The following is a 6080-nucleotide window of genomic DNA, read 5'->3' as shown; positions in this document are numbered from 1 at the left end:
ACTTGCACTTTGATTAAGTGCAAGCTAAACTTCTCTGGAGGACTTCTAATAGCATGTTGTCACTTTGGTTACCTTCAACTACATTGTCTTCATTCTTTAATTCTGTATTGAAAACTAAGTTATTTGAAGATGCACTGTCTTTAGCAGCTTGTATAGGAATGTACTAAATTTTGTGTGACTTTTTGGCCAAAATGTGCCAAGCATAGAGGGATTATAGATTTTCCAGAAATCTCATTTTTCATTTAGACATTTAAACCAAGTGGCCAGAGTTAAAAAAAAAAAAAATCCAAGAATCCCATCAAGAATAGAGAATACTGCTCAGAATGAACACTTTTTAAAAATATGTGACATCCAGTTAAATTGTATCTTTTATGTGGAGTTGAATCCTATTTCCTGTAATTGGAAGATTTCAGTATGTGAGTCTATCAGAATAACGTGTTTCTCCAGAGTGAAGGGCCACAATCAGAGTGTGTAGCTGTAAGGAGAGGAGGCATCTGGTAACATTTTTTTCAGTCCTCAAGTCTCATCACTTTTCCTTTCCAAGTTTTGGATTTTTTTTTTTTTTTTCTGTATAACTGCTAAGGCAGAAGGCATTATAGCACCATCAACAGAATACGTTAAGAGCACCTTAATTTTCTCCTTACCAAAAAGCTGACGAATGATAGAGTATTAACCATCAGGCATTAATTTACTCTCAAGGATGGGTGCTTACACTGAGGTACTAGGTCACCCCACTGTGAAAGAACAGAATGAGTTTGCAGAAGGGGTGTTGTGGACACTTGTGAACACTTTTAATCTCTGCCACCCTTTTTCTTAGTCCTCAAAACTCTCACTTATGTGACCAGAAACACCTAACAGTGCTGAGCAGTAGGGACACAAGGTGGGAAGAGAAAACAGACAGTTGCAGCTGGGAGCACATCATGTGCTCTGCCTGGGGCATCTGGCTGGCTGAGCAGGCCAAGTCTGCCTCTTTCTCCCCAAGATTTTCTTCCCAGCTGTGCAATGATAACCAGAGGAGAGTTAAGGATATGCACCAGTGCAGGAAGAGTGCATGTTCCTTGAAAAACTATATGGCAAGATGAGTATACTTTACTACTAAAATAATTTGTGTTTATTTTAGGTTGGTTTTCTTATATTTTTACATTGAGAATCAGCTTGTGGGGATTGCAAGTTTTGCTTCACGCGTCTCACCATCTACCATGATTCAGCCCAGCTAGATGCTTTAGGCACGCAGCAGAAACCAGATAGCCCCCATTGAAACACCTTTATTTCCTGTCACAGGAGTGTGCAATATAAATTTTCAGCAAAAAGTATGTGGAGCAACAGCCCCATCTAGTGCTCACCTGTCTTTAACAGTAATCCAGATTGCTGGGTTGACATCTCTAAATCACCCATCACCAAAGATTCCTGTAATGAAAAGCGTCAGCAGCAGTTTTGCTCTATGTTTGCTCTCAGCCTCCACTTCTGTGATCTGAGCCTGTACAGCAGTTACTCACAGGTGCTTCCTGTGTTGTATTTAAGGCAAAACATGCTTCTGCAAAACAGCTACAGGAGCAAGAGAAGTTGGCACCGGTGTACTGCCAGTCTGAATGCCCAGATACAGCAGTAAGGAATTATCTTCTCTTAGTTATTCATTCCTTAGCCTCCATTAAGTAATACTTACTAAGCATGTCACAAATCAGTTGAAATGTTCCTTTTTTTTTTTTTCTCCCTCCTCCTCCTTGTTATGCAGACACCTGGACAGGTACCGGAATCTGTATTCACCCCAGTTCATTTTGTATGGCTAGGCTAGGTCTTATTTCCACAGCTGGATATCAGCTTTTATCAAGAAGCATGTGAAACTTAGAAAAGAGGTTACGGACTCAACCCTTAAGCACCAGTTAGAGGTAGTATATGGTCTGGTGTTTAACACTGCAACGCTTTTACTGTCCTTGTCACAATAAAATTCACTGATCTTAATTACATACTTCAGCTGTGTGTGAGGCAAGAGTTGGATGCCTAAGAGTGAGCTACCCAAGAGCTATCAAACTGAGCCATATGTTTGCAGGCTGTTTGGACCAGACATGGTATAGCACAAAGCACATTCCTCCTCTGAATGTAAACATCTTTCTTTAAAAAAAAAAAAAATAAGTGTGCAAAGTGTCCTGCAGCCCTTCTTCATCTACCAACTCATGCTACTACACTCATGAGAGCTGCCTGGATTCTCAACACTGTTTAGTTTCCCTTAACTGTTTCTTATCAAGAAACAGAGAAGATCTAGCTAGAAGGTCAATATGCGATCTCCTGGGAAATTGTGATGGTTGAAACTGTACCCTTCTGTCCTGTGTAAAACAATGCAGAAAGGGCTGTGGGCATTTCACATGTGCACTTGGACATCTCAATCCTTGTCAGAATGTGGCCTAGAGCTTTGTTGAGAATATTTATTTCTTTTAGTACTAGTGCTTTCTAGTTCATTATTACCTAAGCTCAAGAAGAGAATCCATGCTACCTATTTTACTTGTTGGCAAGAATTGTTTCAAAATTTCAGTCCAGATCCTTGCAGCAATTTTTCCTGAAATGTGTATGGAGAGATTACTGAATATATAAAAGCCCTATTTACACATACTAGTATTAAAATAATGTTCTTTTTGTTGGCATTCTTTGCTTCTCTGCTAAGAGCTTATTGAGAACAAAGGGAGTGAACAACATTCCTTCGGAGTCAGTCATTTCCTCCAGGGCAAGGAACTGTATCACCTAGGTGGTATCAGCATGAAAAGCAGCAGTGCTTTTTCTGTGTACATTCTATTAATACTGATTTATTTTTTTTGTAGCACTGCCTCCTCCTTGCTTCTGCACCACTATGAAATACATCCACATTTTTTCAAAGAAAACATATTAGGGTAATTTCTCATTTTTTTGCTTCTCATAAACTATTGTCTACCTTACTTGCCTGGTTTTCTCTAGGTGCTCTGGGCTTGGATCACTGGAATACAAGTGGTAAGATTACAACACTCTGAGCTGATGTGTATTTTAAAGATGGGCACGATTTACAGGCTGTTGAAAACTGTTCTAAGCCTCTGGAAACAAAACAAGACTATTACAGGTACACTGTACAAAGCATATTTTGAGTCTTACCACCTTAACTGATGTTACCTAATATCTTAAAACAGCAGCAGTTTAACTTGAGGTGCAGCTGAAGTTGAGTTCCAGGCTGATACTAATACAAGCTGCTTGTCTGAGCTAAGACTATGCAGATCTTCACATATTTAACCCACACTCTGAATTTTGTCAGAATAGATCTCTTTCTGTACTACAGACATGTACTTTATGGCCAACCATCCTTAGAAATGCACTGTAAAAGCAGTTCTTGACTAGTTCTAAGGACCTCTGTGGTCCTAAAAAGTCACAATTTACAAGTCAAAACTCCAGACTGATAGCCAAGCATTGAAGAATGATGCATTTTGACAAGTCAGGAAACATGCTGAATCTCTGAACTTGGTGACAGCTTTCTGTAGATCTTTCCTATCACATTTTAAAACTTTAAGATATTAGTACCGCCAGATGATAAGATTAATAATTACTTCTAAGTCATCAGGGTCAATTTTCTGCACAGTCCATTGTTGCCTAGCTTTAAGACTCAAAATCAAATCACAGCTACATTGCACCACTGTTGTCAACACCACAAAATGAAGAGTTCTAGCTACCACTTGTTTGACAGTCTCCAAAACCTTCACATCTCCCTTACACTTGACCACGGGTCCCACTGCTACTTGGCTTGTGCAACTGTTTTTCCGCCGAAGTATGTCTGAATATCTCAGAGCAGATACTTTATTTTTGCAGAATCACAGTGATCTTGAAGGCTAGCTAGTTCTCCAAAAAGCCAAACCAGCAGAAAGGATAGTGTGTAAAGGCCATGGCTTTGAACTCAAGATCTACACACAGACTTTATAAAAAGCCACAACAAATAACTGGGTCAGACTTGCACAGTTTTCCATCTTCCATGGATCCACAAATTGAAGAGTTTGAAACCTGATGTTCTAGAGCTATTAAGGTCATTACAGCTCTTGCTATCCAGATCACATACAAGTTCATTCTAGCATTCTACAGGCAAGTCTCAAGCACATGCCCTGGCATTAAATAGGTATGCACATAGCTTGCCATGAAGGCTGTAAAAATCAACTTCCAAGTAGCACAGGCTTTACTTCCAAAGTTTTTCCAACTGCAGCAGAAAGTCTGTTTCACTTCCAAGGCATTTTTTGTACCTGTGTCCAGTCCTCCCATGGAAGTGGGTGGGAAAGGCTGCACATGGATGTAATGTTGTTCAATGCAGAAGTTACAGGACACATTTCTCTGAATCATTTAGTATCTCATCATTGCAAGACTTATGTTTAAATGAGGTGAGGCAGAGACAAGGGCCTACAGAACTGTCTTCTTCCCTTCTTTATCCTCAAAAGATCACAAGCCACAGGGAATATTTTTGTGGCTAAGTAACAGTAGACAGCAGCCTCCAACAAGCAAAAAGCCTGGTTATAGTCAGGCAGGCAGAGTATTATGAAAACACTAAAATGATTACACTATAAAAGTGTAATCCACTCCAAGTGTAAGCCATTGTAAGTGCCCATGAAAGGGAAGAATGCTGGAATAAGAATGATTGTAACACAAAAACAATTGCTCCAAGTAGGTATAAAAGCATGTTAACTACTCTACAAATTCAAAATCCTTGTAGCTAAAAGTCTTCAAAACACACACACACATTGAAGTTCTGCTTGAGACAAATAACCCATAGCCTTCTTCACAGGTACACAAGCACCACAGCTGCAAAGAGAACTGCCCCTCATTATTGAGCACCAGTTTTATATTTATTCAGACAAGGTTCAGCTAACAACTGGCCTAGTAAGGGAACAATTTATGCTGTGTGCTAGATGTCTAAAATGTAATTCTAGTAAGTGCTTTAGACTTGGTAGAGTTGAGCTTGTATTTTCATAAGCAGGAATTCAGGGATGAAGGGAACTATATCAGTCATAAGCTTCCATTTTAAGGAAAGATTCCTCTTATCACGAAGGTAGGACTGTAATAACAGAAAAAAAAAACGGACCCTAGGACCCTAGGAACGGACCCTTGCATCTCTCCTTCAATTTCGTCTTTCATAAATAGATGCTTTGTTAAACTGATTCAAATCTGACCTACATTTTTTCAGAGATTAAAAAATTCTGTTTGGCCCATCAAATCTCACTTTCAGAAAAAACACTTGTTTTTGAGTAACTGAAGGCAGTTCAAGTAGTTTGACAAATTCTGCAGTAATGTTTCAATATTTATTAATATCTTGCATCTGTTTATACTACAGTGAAACTGCCAACCTTGTCCCAGTCTGCCTGAAATAGATTTGGTTCTAAACAAAACTAAAGTCTACTAAGGATTATCCTCCTTAAGAATTCGTAAAAGGTGCATTACTTACGTTTTCCCCACCTTATTAGATTTTGTTCTATGCCAAAACAGCCACATTCATTTTCCAAGGGAAGGCATTAGAATACCACTGCATCCATCTCAACATCTTTCCCAGCCTACAGTTTACCAGATTTGGTGCAAAAACTCCATCTTACAGTAATCCTTGTATCAATTAACTTTCATAACTGCTGGGTTAGTGACCCACTGCTGCACAGGCATGTTACACCATGTGAGCTTGCAGGGAACGTAGTGGTGTGTGTACTCAAGGGAGTCAGCAACATTCTCTCTCCTTCCTGAACCAAGCCTGTAGTTTTCACTTCACATCTCATTAAGAGATTTCATTGCAAAAGCAAGTGGGAAATGCCCAATGCAGTCAGCTGTGGACAGTGCAACTTGTGCATCACTAAACATTCCCCTGCCTCCACCAGGCAAAGGCAACAGGGTGTAAGGGCCATTCCTCACCTTCCCAGAAGCTGGAAGCAAAGTGCTTTGGAGCACTGTTATCCTCTACACTCCCTCTACTTCTAATTTGCTGAGGAGTAACATGAATGTCTCTAAAAAAACCTCATATCTTAATAGTTCAAATTTATTAATAGAGTGCAAGAGTAGGGAAACTAGAAGAGACAAGGAGAGCCAAGTACCTGCCAAGAATCTCT

The sequence above is a fragment of the Caloenas nicobarica genome, chromosome 1 (genome assembly GCF_036013445.1).
Source record: "Caloenas nicobarica isolate bCalNic1 chromosome 1, bCalNic1.hap1, whole genome shotgun sequence".
NCBI lineage: Eukaryota > Metazoa > Chordata > Aves > Columbiformes > Columbidae > Caloenas > Caloenas nicobarica.
This window is presented reverse-complemented; position numbering follows the sequence as displayed.